Source organism: Malaya genurostris, chromosome 1 (assembly GCF_030247185.1).
Source record: "Malaya genurostris strain Urasoe2022 chromosome 1, Malgen_1.1, whole genome shotgun sequence".
NCBI classification, from domain to species: Eukaryota; Metazoa; Arthropoda; class Insecta; order Diptera; family Culicidae; genus Malaya; species Malaya genurostris.
The window spans coordinates 156788219-156808471 of NC_080570.1; positions in this window are offsets into that span (position 1 = coordinate 156788219).

The window sequence follows — 20253 nt, forward strand, 5'->3', positions numbered from 1 at the left end:
TTGAGACATCTACTTCCGGTCCGTTCATTCAGGCTAATTAGCTACGATCAAATACGTCGCTTTCGCGCCAATCGCGGCTCGATCAAATTTGGCGCAAAGCACTGGTCGTCAACGATCACTCCCTGGGGGGTCCGATCCGTCAGACTGGGGCCTTCGAAAGGCAACAACATGTAGAAGAAAAAAAAACAAAAAATCTAAACCTTTCATCGTCGCCTTTCGGAAAGTGATGATGATGATCTTCGGTTGGTAGCTGCAAGCAGCGCGGTGCACAGCGCTTTGTGATGATCGAGACCACACCTGAAGTGATCGCCTTCTGATCCTCGCTCCGCTTGATGGGCTCTATGATCTGATTTTTTTTCGGTCCGATCTACAAGCCAAAGCTTTGTCACCCTACCGGTATCCCGCAGCAGCAGCAGGTAGGACCCCATGAGGGCCGTGCGTATAGAAGAGAGGGTGAAAATTCCCGCCAAGCCACATTCATTCATGTAAAATTAATTGGGACCAGAAGGCACAGATTCGGTCAGAACAGATAGGCAGTTTGGTTTGGGTAATCGGTCTTCAATGGAGTTGATATTGGCGAAGGAGGATTGATGGTCATAGAATATATCTACTCCGAAATTTATGCTAGTGACAGCTCGATCAATTATGCCATTCCGATAGAAGGCTAGTTCCTAGTTGCTAGTCCCAAGTAACCAAAAAAGTATAAAAACGATGTAGAATATTTGAATTATATACATATTTACAATTGCCATCAAAAACTCAAAATCCATACAAGCTACTGTCAAGTTGATAGGGCTAATTCGAGACAAAATCTGGACACCCCTAGATACGTCACATATAACACTGAAAATACTTCATCAGCGCTTGAAATATTTCGCAGACTAAGAGCAAATTCAGTCGTGTTCTAGTTCTAGATGCATAATTCATGTCAGTTACAAAATTTAAATCTGAGTTTTATAACAAGAAAAACTGGAAGCCCTAGCAGTGTTTTACTCGTGTTTCAAAAATATACAAAACATAGAACGGCATCGACCACTTTTAAATTTGACAGAAGAACTGGTCGAATAAATAAAACTAGAACGGCTTGCTGGGGATACGTTTGCTTCAGTTTCTGCTCTATTATAGATCTTCCATATAGAACTTCTAGCTGCTGAGAGCATATTCAGGAGTGTTTTAGTTCTAGATGCATAATTTATGTCAGTTACAAAATTTAAATCTGGATTTTATAACAAGAAAAACTGGCAGCCCCAGCAGTGTTTTACTCGTGTTTCAAAAATACAAAAAATAGAACGGCATCGTGGACCAGTTTTAAATTTGACAGAAGAACTGGTCGAATAAATAAAACTAGAACGGCTTGCTGGGGATACGTTTGTTTCAGTTTCAGTTATATTATAGACCACCCATATGAATCTCGCAGCTGCTGAATTTGCTCTGAATTTGGTCTAATGAATTGTGTAAAATCTACTTTTGATGCTGCTACAAGCTTTTAGATCGAAGACGGCGTCGAAAAAAGAGTAAGTGCGAAATTCCGAATCTGTCAATATGAAAACTAGCTGAAAAGCTTGGTTTGCATGCAAGCACTGTCCACGTTATTAAATCTTTCGTTACACGATTGACAACAGCCAGGAAGTTTGGGAGCAGATTTTCAGGAACAAAAACGGATTTTAGGAACCACCAGAAGGACGCGAAGGTGAAGCAAATATTTTGCAAAGAGACCAGTTGTTTCGATAAGTACTGTGACTAGGAAAATAAAAATGTCTCCAACTTTCGTGCATACTTTCCAGCTCCGGCTACATTAAGATTCTACTCGATCTAATCCCCGACGAAGGTTCTAACCAATAGCAACTGATAACGACGGCGCCTCCGGGATCGGTCCAGTGATTGCGGTAAGCTTTCGGTTCCATGGCGTCTCGACAGCTTGAAACCGATGTTGTGACGACAATTCAACTATTTCTAAGATTTTTCAGGGATTAGCCTTTTTTGTGTTTAGGTCACATAACTTATTTTTATTTACTTTACTTGCAAGCTTAGAAATAGTTACTGAAACTATAAGTACTTTATACTCAATTTCGAATGTATATGAAAACGTCAAAAATTCTGCATCCAATAACACGAAACAAAATCCCTTTCAATTGAACTTGGTAGTCAGCTTAACAACTTTTACACTCAAATTGTGTGCCACGTTAGAGATGGTCGGGTTTCGGGTATTTGTGCCCGATACCCGACCCTAACCCGAACTCGGATATTTGTCAGGTTCGGGTGCCGAAAAATATATGTTTGTCGGGTTCGGGTGGTTCATTTTCAACGGGTTGGGTTCGGGTTAAAAAAATGTCGGGTACGGGTAAAACAATTTTATTTGTTTATCAAGGGAAATATGTTTTCCTTCTATAAAAATCGTTATAGATTCTTCAATTTCTATTAAATCGATGTTTTTTTTTACTGAATGGTAAATAGAACTTATTTCCAAGGCGACAAATGTGTTTCTGACCGAATAAGTAAAAAGAACTATCAATCTTTATTGCACTAAAAAAGTTTGTGCAAAATGACGTATAGCAAATAGAACACATAATAAATGTGTTATGTGCAACGTCCACAAGTACATGAAATCGTTTCGTAGAATGCCATAACTAACTACTTATTTTACTATTTTGATAATTAAAGCAATTAAAGCAATAAATTAAATTACGATACAATCAACCCAACTCTTCTTTTATTTATTTCTAAGAATCATAGAGAAAAATATTTCCCATGAAATTACAGGAAACTTATGCACCCTGGTATGTTTTTTTGGTGATATTCTTTTAATTCACACCCCTAGTAGCTAAAATATTGTCTTGTACTGACATATTTCGAACTGTACATCTTATGGTCGTGAAAGGGTTAAAGATTCATCGAACATCTGGTTCAAGTTATCGTAATAAAAATATGATTAGTTAAAACAATAGATCTTCATCATTTCTGCATCAGATAACACGAAAGAAACCCCTTTCCATTGAATTTGGCATTCAGCTTAACAGAAACCCGTATCTTCGCCTTGAAAAAAGAAACGATATGCGCAACCCAAAAATTAAGAGAAATTGTTAATTGAAAAGATTATTCCAATATTTTTTAGCAAATGCCATCAAATCTCTTACACGAAAAAAATTTTTTTTACAGGTGATTTAATTCCCCATACGATGTAATTCGTAAAAACCAAATTTCATTCTTTAATGACTTAATGTTAGATTAGCATGAATTTTACTGGTTTCTACTAGAGATGGGCAAAACAGTTCTTTTCAAAGAACCGTTCAGTGATGCAGAGTTCTGTTGAAAGAACTAGTTCTCCAGAGCCGTTCGTTCGTTCTATTCATCGTTGGTTTGTTTGTTCAAAGACTAAACCAAAACTAAATTTTGTAAGCTTAAGCGAGCAAAAAAAGGTCCCAAGAAGTAGAACTGAGGTTTCTTGATTAACTTTCTTATTAGTACCGTTCTCGAAAAAAGGTTGAGCGAGCTCAAAAAAACAAAAAAAGATCCCTCGACTTTGAACTAAGGAACTACCGTTCTCGAAAAAAGAACTATAGCTCGTTCATTCTTTCAAAAGAACTAGTTCTTTTGAACCGTTCGCGAACGAATTGCCCATCTCTAGTTTCTACTGTAACTTGCATTCGCCTAGCAGGTGCGACTGTATGAATTTAAATGTACCTTTCACCAGCCAAGCAGATGTGTGCTTCTGTGGCTCAGTCGATTAACGGACGTACTTCGTGATCCAATGACTCTCGGTTCAAGGCACGGTGGTAGCTATCAGTATTCATTTATTTTATTTCAATGATTTCGTTTTCATGGAATTTTAGACACAATATATAATGTTCTTGCACATAAATTTGCGTGAACTGCGACGCTCCATTCATGTGTATCTAATAAGATGTAAAATAACAGGGTTTTTTCTAAGTTTGTAGCATTTAATGTTCTTGATAGGATTTGTCATAGATTGACCCCAAACAAAACTCGACGATCAACTTAGAATCTGTTGCAGATGTTGGCCTCCATGGAGACGTCGGACATCTCCCCAAGGCAAGTGGACGAGCTGTTTCGTAGAAGTGTCATGTTCGTAAACGACGATTAATCCAAATTTTGATAAATTTCCCAATAAAAGTTGTATTGGAGAAGGAGAAGAATTGAACTAAACTTAAGCGTGTACTCTGGTGGATGAAAAGATAGCAGCGAGAGCTGCAAAAAGTTCGCTACTGCTGTCGAGGCTAAGTCTAAAATAGATCAAAAGACTAAAAAGTGAGGATCGTTTTTTTCTAACTTCCCTACATAATACTAACTTGTGTTCACTAGCAAAACATTTGATGTGTTTCACCTAGGTTATCAAACTCGATCGACCTACCCCGATCCCGGTTTTTTTTCTCATAAATACGTTTATTTCATAGGCAATATACATAAGTTTTTCTTCGTCGGGGCATCCACAATACATAGTACATTAAACCTAATGCATTTCGAATATCATATCAGTATTTTGGTATTCATTAGTTACCCTAAACACTGTTTTTATCAAGCGATTTGCTATTATAAATTTCAATAAAAAAAACCATCAATTTTGTACATGATCTTATAACAATTTCAAGTTAGTTTGTATCAGCACTTTTATTCAAGATAAGATAGCTGGCTAATTGGTTGAACTTATGGAAGAGAAAACAGTCTAACATAAAATAAAATTTAAATTGGAACTCCAATGGACTTGATGAAATGATAAAGAAGTTTCATGTAAGGAAGGACACGACAAGCAAGAATGTCAATTGCACTCAGACTATCTGCTAGGTATCCCGGGGTTGTCTAATCGATTTTTTTCTCTGCATTTGATTGTTAATAACTTTTTCCTTGCTTTTTATTCGGTAATGAAAAATTTCACATATATGCTCAAAAGTTGTGCCTTCAAAACAATATGAAAACAGAAATTTTGAAAGCAATATTCGGCTAACAAGCCCCTTTAACTCAAATTATGATAAGCATTGAGTTAAATTTCTTCATACTCACAGATTGCGTAAATACTATATAATTCAGAATTTATTTGATAATTTAATTTGAGCAATTATTTGATAATTTAATTTGAGCACTGATTACCCATTTTTTGACTTATCTACAAATAGAATATGACGCAGTAAATAAACAAACTTTACTCAAATATTACTGTAAGAAGAACCAAAATTACTCTTTTTCAGGGTTGTTCTACCTTTTTAACTCATTTCACTCAGTCAGTGTGTAAAGGTTTTGGATGAACTGTTGTGCCATAACCTGGTAAGCACACGAAAGTTTCTGCTATTTAGAAATAAAAAAACTTTTTGATTTTGCACAGTTAAACATAAACTGTTATGCACTGACGAGATCGAAAATCAAACGGCTAATACTTCCTGTTCCGGAGATGTTAACAGATCGGCTGAAAAGTTCGTATCGTTTCTATGAGAGGGCGCCACTAGAATTAAATCCATACCATTTTCAGTTAGTACCAACCTTCAAATGATACGTGTATAAATTTGACAGCTGTCTGATTATTAGTTTGTGAGATATTGCATTTTGAGTGAAGTTACTTTTGTTATTGTGAAAAAAATGGAAAAAAAAAAAATCGTGTGTTCATAAAACACTACTTTTTGATGAAAAAAAGTGCCGCCGATACCTGGCCGAATGGCTTGATGAGTGTTATCCAGACTCTGCACCGGGCGAAGCAACAATTCGTAAGTGGTTTGCAAAATTTCGTACTGGTCATATGAGCACCGAAGACGATGAGCACCGAAGACGATGAACGCAAAATGGGTGCCGCGTGAGCTCACAATCGATCAAAAACAACAACGAATTGATGATTCTGAGCAGTGTTTGGAGCTGTTGAATTGCTCCCTCATCCACCGTATTCTCCAGATTTGGCTCCCAGTGACTTTTTCCTGTTCTCAGACCTCAAGAGAATGCTCGCTGGTAAAAAATTTAGAAGCAATGAAGAGGTAATCGCTGAAACTGAGGCCTATTTTGAGGCAAAGGACAAATCGTACTACACAAATGGTATCGAAAAGTTGAAAGATCGCTATAATCGCTGTATCGCCTCTGATGGCAATTATGTTGAATAATAAAAACGAATTTTGGCAAAAAAATGTGTGTTTCTATTCAACGATACGAACTTTTCAGCCGAACTGTTATGGTATGACTGACGTAACCGACAAACCGTACTGTTTTTTTTATACGCTTGATAACGGAGATGGATTCCACTGTTTAACCCAAGTAACAATTCTTATTACGCTAGGCTATTTGTGACTAGTTTGCAACGATTAAAATTACTAACATTAACTCGCATGAGTGACTCAAAAGCGCAGTGTCTACTAGTGACTAGCAATATATTGGAGATCGACTAAGAATAACTTGTTATTACGTTGCAATACCATGCTGGAGTAACTTATCTATTTATAACATTGAAATAACTTGTTTACAAGTAAATTGGTTGAAACTTAGTCACCATCAACATTGTAAACATTGAATGTATCCAGAATGTTTTTTGATGGGCCACTAAATTATCATTATTTTAAATTCATATGCAATGAAAATTATAATATTATCGAAATTGAGGCTCAATGCACATATTGTTTTCTTCGTGTTTATGAAAGTGTATAGAAGAAACATTACTCTTCAGCCATTTTTCGGCACTTTTGAGGCTGGTTTTGAAGCTACTAGCTATTTCGTAAGTTGCGTAACCGACGAAACGCACTTCTTGGAACCTTTTTCTCGGAGGATACTGAGCAGATTTTCTAAATTTTCGATATAATCGTGTAAGTGGCGTAACCGACAAACCGTACTTCTCCGACCCGCTCAATTTTCTTATAACACATGGATCAATAAGTCCCGAGACTAAAGCAGAGATGGCGCTCGTAGTAAACCAGTAACCACGTCTTTCTAGAGTACTAACCTTTGCTTGAAACGGGTCAAAATTTTAAGTCGATCCGACCAGAAACAGCTGAGTTATCGAGGTTGGAGTAAAGTCGTTTTGTAGTTTGTTTAAAAAATGGAAAAGACCGAGTTTCGTGTTTTGATAAAACATTGTTTTTAATGGGTAAAAACACCGTGCAAGCGAAACAATGGATTGAAAACTGTTATCCGGACTCTTGTCCAGCAAAAGCAACGATTTGTCGGTGGTTCGCCGAGTTTAAACGTGGTCGTACTGACACAAATGACGCGGAACGCTCGGGTAGACCTGTGGAAGCCGTTACACCGGAAAATGTGAGTGAAGTGAAAAATAATATAATGAAAGATCGTAAAGTGAAGCTCCGTGAGATTGCTGAGATGACACAGATATCATATGGAAGTGTATTTACTTTCCTTCATGAAAAATTGAGCATGAAAAAGGTTTTTTTCCAAGTGGGTGCCGCGATTGCTTTCGACGGAACAAAAACACCCTGCCACAAGTCGATGAAAACAATGGCGAAATTGAACAAATTGGGCTTTGATCTGCTTCCCCACCCCCCATACTCGCTAGATTTAGCCCCCAGTGATTACTGGCTCTTTGCTGATCTTAAAAAATGCTCCAGGGAAAAAGATTTGGCTCAAATGAGGAGGTCATCGCTGAAACTGAAGCTTATTTTGAAGCGAAAGATAATTTTTTTTTATAAACTTTGGTATTGAAAAATTGGAAAAACTTTGGAACCATTGTATCACCCTAAAAGGTGATTATGTTGATGAATAAAAAAAAATTTTGCAAAAAAAAATGTTGTTTCCATTGTTAGTCTCGGGACTTATTGATCCATGTGTTAGATGGCTCTGCCGATTTAGATATTATTGGAATACAATTTTAGAAAACTTCGTAAGTGAATTACGAAGCGGTTCACACAAGTAAGGTTATGCAACCTTCTAGCCTTTGCTGAGTTCGACCTCGCTTGACTAGGTCAGCTAGCGCCTTGTTTTCCTAAATTCCATTGGCTTCGCTCACAAAAGAGAGAAGCCCTTTCAGATAAAATTCAATGAAGCATTCAATTGCAACATTGTGCAACAACGGTTTTTCACCAGAAGTTGATCTTCACAGTTATCTGTGCCATCCACGATGGTTACCGCTGGCCGGAGTACTTCTAAAATTGATACCCGAGTGTAAAATTATCCCCATTACCCTTCGACTTTGACTCCAGCATCCTACTCTTCACCCCCCCATCTAAGTACTTCGGCCGACTTTACTCTTCATTGCGTAATAAATGCATTGACCTATTGCCTCGGTGGGAAACTGGAGCTCTGAATGCAGGACAGGGGCTAGGCAACAAAAAAATCACAAACGCAGTTGACATTCGATACTTTCTGCTCGAATGGTTCGTGCAGAAATAAAGCTACGACGAGTGCTGTAATCGAGATACATGAACCCGTGGAATCGTGATTTTATACAGGTGATTTGCAAGAAAGAGAGAATTTCAATTTGCTTCTGTTTTGGTTCAGAAGGGTACTCGAATAACAAACGCTAGCAATGCGAGTGGAGAGTGATTTAACAACAGTACCTAGAACTGTCTAAAGTAGCCCACTCATCATAGCAGCTTTCCTCGTGGCCATCGAAAATAAAAGAAAAAAAAAGAACACAAAATCTCGGGGGAATTTCTGTCAAAGATTATTCTATGCGATCAAAGCGTTTGTTTTTTTTCTTCCTTCTTTTTTGTCGAGGATAAAAACGCAATTTCCAGCCCAATCGCAGATTCTAATCGAGTTTAATTGGTGCAGAAAATGTAATTCGAGTTTGTTTCATGTAAAACATTTTTTTTCTCGGTGCTCCCATCAAAGAAGGCATCAATTTTTGCTAAACGCACTTGCGGTCGCGCTTCATTGTGAAGAACTGCCATCCATCATTATTTCCCGCTCGGTAATGGGTTCCAGCGTCATCGAACCGAAAAATTGCGTCAAAATGTTGATGCTGCCGCTTGTTTAAAAACACTTTTTCCGCACGGCCATTGCGCATACGATACGACTAGAGACAGGAGGCTGAACGAAAGGGGAGGCCATTGGGGACGGAACCGAGTGCCACTCTTGATGTGACTCTTAATTCGATCACCGTTCCGTACCCTGATGGCAGCGCCCGTTTACACCACATACCATGGGCGGTGATTAATTGCTTCTGATATGAATTATTTGTATGAAGCGAACGAGTGATGGACCTCTGGACGGTGGATGTCAGCGTCTCCGGGCGTGAGTTGCGAAAAGGATTACTGTGGTAAAATTATGTCCCCATTTGACACCTCGGAGGTGCACGGCACTTGTTTCGTGACGATCAATCGTAGTACACGCTGACAAAAGTGACAGTTTGTTTGTGTTTGAACTTATGGAGATTCTCCGAAAAAAAAACAGTTTTTTGTCTTCAGCCAAAAGTTTCCGTGTGATGCGCCCAAAATGGGAGCTTCTACCATGGATGCTACTGAAACTAGCTCCACGACTGTCCACCAGTCACCCCTCACCCGAAACCAGACCGGGTGCAAGCTTTTGATGATGGATGAATGATGATGGTTTCCATTAAATATGATACGTTACAATATTTCATTTACAAACCATAATTGAGTGGTCGGGCATTCGAGTTCATTTGCTCCGGCATCATTATTCTGCACCGTGTTATTGTTCTGTAGGACGACGACGACGACAACGACGGGCAGCAGTGCCATAAATTATATCACCTTGTCTTCTGAGATCGTGGCCGGCTCGATAGCTGGCCCCGTGAAGCTCGTCGTGGAACGCCGTGACATGCGGACACTTTTCCGCGATCGAACCAAATTGGCCAGTTTTACACAAGGGCTTAACGCGGTAATCTCCGGCTGTTCTGGTGGTGGCAAATCATCCGCTTGCTACTCGTGCAATTTCTGATGTAAGCGATAAAAACTAAAACTAACGAGCGCCCTTCGCTGCGGAAATGCGCTGCTGCTAACACACCCACTGGGATTTGGGTTTTTCGCTGCCCGAACAGCAGCAAAAAGACTCATGCGATCCGGACAGCAACCAGGCACCGGGCAAGATGCTTATCTCCCCCTCATTGGTTTTCCGACGTCGTCTCTGATGACTGAAAAACGATAATCCAGTGGCTCTACATCAGGTCGAGAGTAGTTGATATGCTTGTTGACACTCTCGTAGAGCTACTTGAAAGTTGATTCAGAGGCTAATTGTAGCACTTTATGATGGAAGGTTGGTATAGACAAGTGAGATGCGTATCAAGCGGCCAAGTAGGATCCTTTCAAATTCAAATGCGTGTCATTTGATGGGTTGGTTTAGCAGTGATGTGACACAGTGAGAAATTATGTGCCATTCTGCTACAACGCGCACGGCCTACTCAGTATGGTGGGCCATCATTTTTCCACCGTGCCAGAAGATTAGCAAACCAAATCATGACATCCTTTTCCATCAGACCGGGGTGCCGAGATGGCAATCAGTCGGCCAGAAGGTGATAAAAGGATTTGTTACCGGAAAAAAGGCCGTACGAACCGGGAACAACCGGTGGTTTACGAGTTTATCTTGCGAACTAGATCTTAATCTAGCTCTCGTTCGTTCGCTTGGACCAGTTTTGGCACCATCTGTGTAATGCATGCTTCACACTTCGGAACCGCTGCTAGACCGCTTCTTCTGTTTTGGGGTCGGAGGGCATATCATACTTCTGATCAGTACCACATGATTCGATGTGGTGCCGCCGTATGGTCACCGGTTTGAAGGTTTCTAATTCGAAATGAATAAGAGCTAATCGGTTCAGTTTGCTTTCGGGACGAATGGTTCGGTTGGAAAACAAATGCGATCTTGTGTTGTGTTTTGCATTTGGCTATCCTCGGAAGGGTCTGGATAGTGAAAAAAAAAACGTTTGATTGTTTAGGTATCGTGTCCTTCGTTAATGGTTTCTTGTACAACGAATTGAATAGACGTTTTTGAAGCTGCTTTTACGTTTGAATTCAGGATTCTTGAATGAAGATGATGCAAAAATAAACGGAACTAGTCAATGCTTCCAAGCGCTGTAAATACACGACGATGAAGTGCTCTGTAGAAAAGAAAAGAGTTGTTTTTTCAGTTTGTTTCAGTTTCCGCTCAACAATTGACCACTAGTACTCGATCGGTAAAATAACGAATTTTCCAGCGCAGGTGCCAATCGCTTGCCAAATCAGTTGTTTTTTTCAAGCGAACTCGATCAATGACCCAATAGTCGCCTTCAAGCGAGCCTATGTTTGTTGAAATTGAAGGTGTCTCCTAGAAAATAGAGCGGTAATAAATAAAGTGCGTTTTTTTGACGAAGCGTTTCACTTGATATTATCGTGAGATGGAAAGCGTTACGTTAAGTTAAATAAGCTAGAAAGCGTTGCATACGACAATGTTTTTAAATAGAGGGTAACAAATCATATGAGTTGTTTTGTGGAAATTATGAATGTTAAAACCCGTTATAGCTGTTTGATTTTTGCGATAAATTAGTAACGAAACGTTACTTTTAAAAAAGTTGTTGGTATTACAAAGTCTTACATGCGTTACTTTTTAGAAAGTCACGGGCGTTACGAAGCATTACATGCGTCACTTTTTTGTAAGTTGCAAGCGATATGAAGCGTTACATGCGTTACTTTCTCTGAAAGTTACAGGCATTACGAAGTGTTACATGCGTTCCTTTTTAGTAGGTTACAGGTGTTACTAAGCGTTACTTTTTAGTAAGTCATAGACGTTACAAAGCGTTACATGCGTTACATTTTTGTAAGATACAATCCCTACGAAGCGTTACATGCGTTACTTTCAATAGGTTACAAGCGTTACGAAGCGTTATATGCGTTATTTTTTAGTAAGTTACAAGCGTTACATGCGTTACTTTTTAGTAAGTAACAGGTGTTACTAAGCGTTACTTTTTAGTAAGTCATAGACGTTACAAAGCGTTACATGCGTTACATTTTTGTACAGGGTCCGGCACTCGAAGTGTAACCAATTAAAAAGGCCATAAATTCAGTTTGGAAAATTACTTTTACTTAATTCAAAGTACAAAATGTGTAAAAAAAATACAAAAGTCAGAATCAATTCACTTTTGCTCGATATGATCACCTTTTGCCTTGACTATGGCCTTGAGACGGTCGAAAAACGAGTCGCAAGCTGCCGAATGTGACTTGCAGGTATTTAGGCCCACTCGCGGACAATAACTTTTTTCAGCGCCTCGAGAGCGGTGTATCTTTTAGTTCGGACTTTGCTCTCCAAAATGGCCCAAAGAGAATAATCCATTGGATTCGCATCTGGTGAATTCGAGAGCCATTGTGTGGACGTGATGAAGTTCGGAACGTTGTTTTTCAGCCATTCTTGGTTCACTCGAGCTTTGTGAGACGGTGCCGAGTCCTGCTGAAACGTCCATGGTCTGCCACCGAAATGTTTGTCTGCCCACGGCTTCAAAGCAACCTCCAGAATACTTTCCCGATAATATGTCGCATTTACCTTGACGCCAGGCTCGATGAAAACGATTGGAGAGCGCTCATCTGCGGTTACAGCGGCCCAAACCATTATCTGTTGCGGGTGCTGCCTCCTGGTGGCCAATCGATGACTCAAATTCTCGTATGAACGGTCGGTCAAGTAAACCCTATCGTTTCGAGAGTTTACGAATGGCTCAATTGGAAAAATTTTCTCGTCAGAAAATACAATGTTCGGAAATTGACCGCTTTCGGCCAAACGAAGCAACTCCTTCGCTCTCTCAAGTCATCAAGTCAAGGCAAAAGGTGGTCATATCGAGCAAAAGTGAATTGATTCTGAATTTTGTATTATTTTTACACATTTTGTACTTTGAATTAAGTAAAAGTAATTTTCCAAACTGAATTTATGACCTTTTTAATTGGTTACACTTCGAGTGCCGGACCCTGTAAGTTACAATCGCTACGAAGCATTACATGCGTTATTTTTAATAAGTTACAAGCGTTACGAAGCGTTATATGCGTTATTTTTTAGTAAGTTACAAGCGATACGAAGCATTACATGCGTTACTTTGTAATGGTTAATAGGCGTTACGAAGAGTTACATGTGTTACTTTTTAGTATGTCAAAGGCGTTACTTTTTTTGTAAATTATAGGTGTCACGAGGCGTTACATGCCTTATTTTTTAGCAAGTTACAGGCGTTACGAAGCGTTACATGGGTTACTCTTTTGTAAGTTACAAGCGTTACGAAGCGTTACATGCATTACTTTTAATATGTTACAAGCGTTATAAGCGTTACTTTTTAGTAAATTACAAGCGTTACAAGGCGTGACATGAGTTATTTTTGAAAAGTTACAAGCGTTACGAAGCGTTACTTTTTAGTAAGTTACAGGTGTTACTAAGCGTTACTTTTTTGTAAGTTACAATCGCTACGAAGCATTACATGCGTTACTTTTAATAAGTTACAAGCGTCACGAGGCGTTACATGCCTTATTTTCTAGCAAGTTACAGACGTTACGAAGCGTTACATGGGTTACTTTCTATTAAATTACAAGCGTTACGAAGCGTTACATGTGTTACTTTTTTGCAAGTTTTAGACGTTATGAAACTTTATAAGCGTTACTTTTTTGTAAATTTTAGACGTTACGAAGTGTTACATGCGTTATTTTTTTGTAAGTTACAGGCGTTACGCTTTTTGTAAGTTTTAGACGTAACGAAGTGTTACATGCGTTACTTTTTCACATTACAGGCGTTACGAAACGTTAGATGCGTTACTTTTTAGTAAGTTATGGGCGTTAGGAAGCGTTACATGCGTTACTTTTTTGTAAATTATAGGTGTCACGAAGCGTTACATGTGTTACTTTCTAGTAAGTTATAAGCGTTACGAGGCGTTACATGAGTTACATTTTGCAAGTTATAGACGTTATGAAGCGTTACAAGTGTTACTTTTTTGTAAATTTTAGACGTTACGAAGCGTTGCATGGGTTACTCTTTTGTAAGTTACAAGCGTTATGAAGCGTTACATGTGTTACTTTTTTATGGTTTATAGACGTTACGAAACGTTACATGCGTTACATTTTTTGAAAATTATAGACGTTACAAGCGTTATTTTTTATGTATGGTGTAGTGGTTACGAAGCGCTACCTGCTACATTTTTTTGTGAGTTATGACCTTACGAAGTGTTACATGTGTAATTTTTTTGTGAGTTTTGACGTTTCGAAACATTACATGCGTTACTCGTTTGTAAGTTACAAGCATTACGTGCGTTACTTTTTATAAGTTTTGGGCGTTACGAAGCGTTACCTGCGTTACCTCCGAAATCAGGAACAGAAACGAAAAAAAGTTTGAGAAATATTATGGGGCTGTTGATTCTGTAGACTACACCGTGAGATAGAGGTTTTGAGAATTATGTGATGGTCAAAACTACACTACCGATAAAGCACACAGCGGAAGATCCTACGTACTAGAACAGTCAAAAACACATAAAATTGAAGATGAAATCGGGGTTAAATAAATAACAATAATAATAATACATAAAAATGCACTGAACGACCGGAAAGATGAAGTGCGCGAGAATGCCTGAGGTAAGTAAGATTCTGCAGATGAGAAAGATATCCTGCCGCTGGATCCCGCACCTACTTGTTTAGGGCTAGAAAGACGAACGCAAGCGCACTTGGAGTACATGTTTGGATGGATTCATTACTATACGCCAGAAAAAAGAAAGATTACCCGACAATAGACTAAAGTCAGCACGAGTGTTTCGAAGTGGCAATGGGACGGAAAGATAGCAATATCGGTTTTCTGGGATCGGCATAGTATACTTTTGGAGGACTACCTCAAATCAGAAAAAAGCTAATATTAGCGTGCATTAATGGAGCGATTGAAGACCGGCATCGCTGTTAGTTGGCCTTATATGAACCACTTGAGCATCGGTACCATAGAAGATGTTTTCCGTTCTTCACGAACCGGCTGTGCTACTCTATGCAATGAATTGTCGTCATTTAAAGTAGGAATGTAAATGACCTCAAAATAAATGGCCTCATCACAAGAACTAGTTACATAAGTCATTTTCAGTAACATTATTTTTTTATCTGAGGGTCCCTCTCGCAGCAAAATCCTGGTTACGGGTCTGCTTCACAATTTGGTACCCATTATTCTAAGCAACTTTGCTGATGATCTTATGCCTCAAAATCTACTTTTTAATAGCTGTTTCCCTAAGCTGGTAAGCAGAAGCTTTACGAACACTTGCAGATGTCGCCGCGATCGACACTTTTTTCGGTTGCTACATTCACATCAAGGAAAATTTTTGCTTTTGCTACAATTTAAAATCTCATTTTTATTTAAGTTTTTTTCGAGTCTGTGAAATAACGTTTGAATAATTTCCCCGCAGATATATTCTTTGCGGTGATTGTCTCGTTACGGTTTACTATTAAAATTTATTTTAAGCTCGGTTTAATTTATTTAAACCATTCCCGATCCTAGCAAGCAAACGAGGTCAATCGTCCAATCAATCACACCGAAGGGACAGAAGCTTCCAAATGGCAAAGATGAAGCGGTCGAGGTCGAAATGCTTCACTCAATCAGAAGACGGCATACAACTTTGCTTGATTTAAAGTCGGATCGGATGATGGCTTGTTGATGCAAAGCCGCACAGCAGGTCGGTCAGTTAAAGGTCAGTTCACGGACGGACGGACAGACGACCGGAGGAGAAAATCGTCCTGCCTTTTGTGAATTGGATCGAATTAGATTTTGCGGTTTTTAGTCGCAGTCGCGGGCTTCGTTCGATGAACCGTCCGGGGAGAATGGAAATGACCGTTCAGAAGAAGACCACAGCTCAATTTTCTACAAGTCATTTGGCTCAACTTGGAGTGTCCTCTTTGGCAGCACACAAAGGAAATCGACGGAGATTATGGGAGTGATGACACAAAACGACTACCAAAGGACTACTGAATCGTTTTGAGCATATTGTTTTTTTTTTCAAAAGAATGTGGCGACCGTGGCGCCGCCGTTCAAAACAATTATTGTGCAACAATAAAGATAAAATGTTGGCCTTTTGTGTGCTAGAAAGAGAGAAAGAGAGAAGGAGACGGACATGTAATGGTATCATTAAAAGGATATTAAGTATACGATATCTGTTCATCGAAGTCGCGTCTCTCGGGTGCTGTGTCCTGGTGAAGGTAATAATTATTCAAAAGTGGGACAGAACGTTCGGAACGAAAAAAACCGGGCACTCGACGTAGGGACCCAATCAGCATCCCCGAGAGTTCGAAACCGCTGATGCCCGGTTCAGTCTGATTCCGCAGAGGGGTCCGGTTTGTTGGTCGCATTTAAGTGCAATTATAAAACCCGCACTCGGACCCCGTAGAAATTGCATCCGGACATCGCGTCCAACCGTCCGCGGGGAGGAGCTTCCGTCTGCATTTTACTCCGGGCGATGATGGCAATGGCAGTGCGATGATCAGCTCAAATGGAATCAATTAGGAACGCGATGTCCTCCGGCTATTGATGGTGGAGATTGCGGTGAAGTGAACCGGTTTTGCGTGACCACTGCTATCGGCTATCGGCTATCCTTCTTGTGCAATTAAAATTGATTGGTCGGTTGATGTACGGTAGCATGTAGGCTGTTGACAGGTGTCTCGATGAATTAAAATTCTTAACTAGATTTTCTCTATTTCGATCACAGACGTTTCCGGATCAAACACCGAGCGTCTCCACTAAGCGCACATACAGCAATTTAACATCGTTATCTGGCTTTTATCGGGTATCAATTATTACCACACTCGAAACCATTCCACTCGGATGCGAACTACAATAGTCCGGGGTCTGCGTGAAACAGAGTAATAAAAGCAGCACCATGAAATACCGCAACGGATCATTGATCGCGCTTACACAAAGCCAGTCGGAGAACAATCGCAGCTAATGTAAACATACTACTTCTGCCAAATCATCCTCTGTCAATAATACTTAAGCAATTTTGAACAAGATGTTCGAGTCGCTTCCACCGGCGATCGGTGATTATTTTTTTTATTTCTTTCATTTTTGCTGCGGTTGCGGCGCTTCTCATCTAGTGCCTCCATCTTCTGGCCGATCGGTGAATTTCATTCCCGTGGCTGTTGTGAATGACAGTCAGTAATGCCAGTGTCGATCGAGACCCCTATAGAGATCGGCTATCGGAGTTAATCAGGTTGCATGAAAATCTATTAGCCGAATGTTAAATCAGTTTTCGGCACCGAACTTTCCTCCGTTTGTAGTTCGATCCGGTCGAGTCATCGTCCTTTGAAAGACGATTCCCGGGCGCTTTAAAGCTGGGGCGGTAACATTATTAACGTGAATCAATTGCTTCATCAAATACATATTTTGTGGGGTACTTTTCACTCCGAAATAATGCCCTCTGAAGTAGCCGTCGACGAATAACTGGGCCCCCGAGAGTTAAATGTCTATCGGATCACCGGATCGGTTCGGTTCGGCGGTGGATTCGGCCCTAACAGTAGCGGCTAATTGCCCATGTTTGATGTTTTATCATCTTTTTTTTTGTCGTTTCATCCTCTCATCAGGCAAACCGAAACGGGAGGCGCCCGCCGTCCTGAAAGCCGAGAGTGCTGCGGTGGGACGCTGACTGGCTAATGGGATCTCTCAACTCGGGTCACCCTTTTACCGGGTGTTTTTGCCGCCGATGAAGTCAGGACCGGTGCCGGTGATCAGCGGCATTATCGAACCGCACAATAGAAGTCCAGCGAATAGCCGTGGAAAGCTCACCGGCGGTCGCGGGCATAATGAGTGCCCACAGTTGGTCATTGCCTGATGACGAATGGCTGTCGTGTAGTTTCGTTTGGCGAACATCTGAGCGAAACGGAAGTAGGCTATGTGTCGCACTACTCCTTGACAACCACCAAGCAAGGGTGCTGGTTACGTTGATCTGCTGCTTTGAACGATTTACCGGTGACATTTCAGTGTGAAAAAATATTCAAACTGCATCAGGATTCCGGTCACAAAATTTCTACAAACGAAAAGAGATTTCGCCTATTGGAATTTGAAATTTCCGTCAAGTTCGAAAAGCAGTGGCGTCAAATACAAATTTTAATACGGAATGCTCTAATGATATTTCGTGGACACGTTTTGTACTACACGCTTAAAAATAGTTACTCAAAAATGAGTAAGATCTCACTCATCTACAGAAAAAGTGGAACAACTCTAATTTAGAGTAACTACGAAGTTACTCAAATTTGAGTTCTTCCACTGGAAACGATATTTGGGTAAAATCTACTCATTTACTGAGTAATACTTTATTTGTACATGTACCAAAAATAGAGTAACTATCACTCAAATTTTGAGTGAAATTTTATTTCACATATACCAAATTTGCAAAACATTGCTCATTTTCTGAGTGTATTGTATTAAAATATTAGGTAATTGAACTCAATACTATATCAAGTGGTGAAAGCAAATTTGCTTAGGCACCAATCATACACTTATTCCTCATAAATGACATTTGAGCATATTCGGTTTCATTCTTAAGCACAGCACGGAGTTTATCATTCCGGTTTTTGCAGACACAACACCGTTTGTGTTGAGTGACTCACCCTCGAAATACGCGATCTCACTAACAAAATATACAACCTGTTGCTACAAATGGTTATTACAACTTTTAGACTGATCTTGCGAATAGTAACAAAAAAAAACGAGTTATTGCGTTAAACTCAAATTTAGAGTAGGAGTTACTCAATATCATTGATGATAACTACTCAATTTTTGACGTTTCCATGTATCATTTGAAAATGAGTAACTAGTACTCAAACTTTGAGTAACTTTTTCTAAGCGTGTATGTAGTGCACCGGTCATGGTACACTGTCAGAGTGACATTGTAGTTTGATGAAATTTCTGTAGAACTAGCAACGCTGAATGCTGAAAATCAATTCTCCATGGATATAATAATATATTTGAATAATGGAGACTGGAAAGTCCATAATTCTCATTCAAATGTTTTTTTAGGTTTCAATAATTAGTAAAAAAAAAAACAATTCTGTATAAAATGTTCAAAACGACGTATGTAACAATGAGAGAGTCTCTTTGTTTACTTTCTCTTTCGATTATTGCGAAATATTCCTGCTTTTTTCGGTAATTTCTCCAGAGCAGATTAAAAGATGATAGCTTTAGTTATTATTATCGGTAAATAATTGGAGAGAAGGATTGCTAAGAGTGCCGTAATAATCCAAAGAGAAAGTAAACAAAGAGAATCTCTCATTGTTACATACGTCGTTTTGAACATTTTATACAGAATTAATGATATTCTGCATTTAGGATACGAAGGAAGAAACTAAAATCTTGAGATGTTTGAGATAGGCAATTATCCAAAAGCTCATCCGCGGTTTAATTGAAATGCCAAAGAAAATTGTTCAGGGGAACTTTAAAACAGCATATTTGCAATAGAATAAACCGTAACACAAAGTCATAGCCCTCATCTAATAATACAAAACATAATTAAACCAATTTTTTCCATCAAAAATTTGAAAAATTAATAGTTTTCGTAAGTTTATTACATCCGAATATGGTGACTGCACTTTTTATCACTAGTGGTAAATTCGTCGATCGTCTGGTGTTCTGGTCGACTCATTTCTTGCCAATGAGTTTCCGGAACTCTACATCATTGAGCTCAATTGACAACAAGACCCTTTTTACATTGCATATCTCATCAGACTTATTAGCGAAAAGGTTCGTTTATAAATTATGAGTTTCAAGGCTTTCAGAACACAAAGCCATAAACTTATACGAGTAAAAAACTAAGAAAAAATAGAATGAGACAACGCAATCCTACCAGTCAATATCTGATATTGGCGGTTTCAAAAGAAAAAGACACACATTCGTATGGACGATCACAAAGTTCATATACAATCTTTGTGCAAATTAGATTATGGTAACTTTTCGTCGATCGTTCAAGAAAACCAATCCAAGTTCTATGCTTGACAACGACTACCATCTACTCTGGAAAGAGAGAGCTCAAAATAATTGATTTAATGATGGACATTACCATTCTTTGAGATAATTTGATAGTGACTTTTTATTTATTATGGATCTCTAAACAAACAAATATTACCATAGCAACATCAAATAATGTTGCCAGAAAGTGTATTTTTTTTAAACTACGACCTGTCAAGGTTTAAAAAAGAAAGGGCCTAGGTTAAGTTGATCATTTGATGAACCAAAAATTGGCGATACGTTAGTATGGGACTTAGGCGTATTATTATTTGTATTTAGTGGCGTCTCGTCCTCATGTGCACCTCGTGCACTGCACAACCCGTCGAATTGAAGAAATAAATTGCGTCCCCAACCAAAATTGCGTGGATTTACACTCATCTCATATAGAGTGACTATAATCAGAGT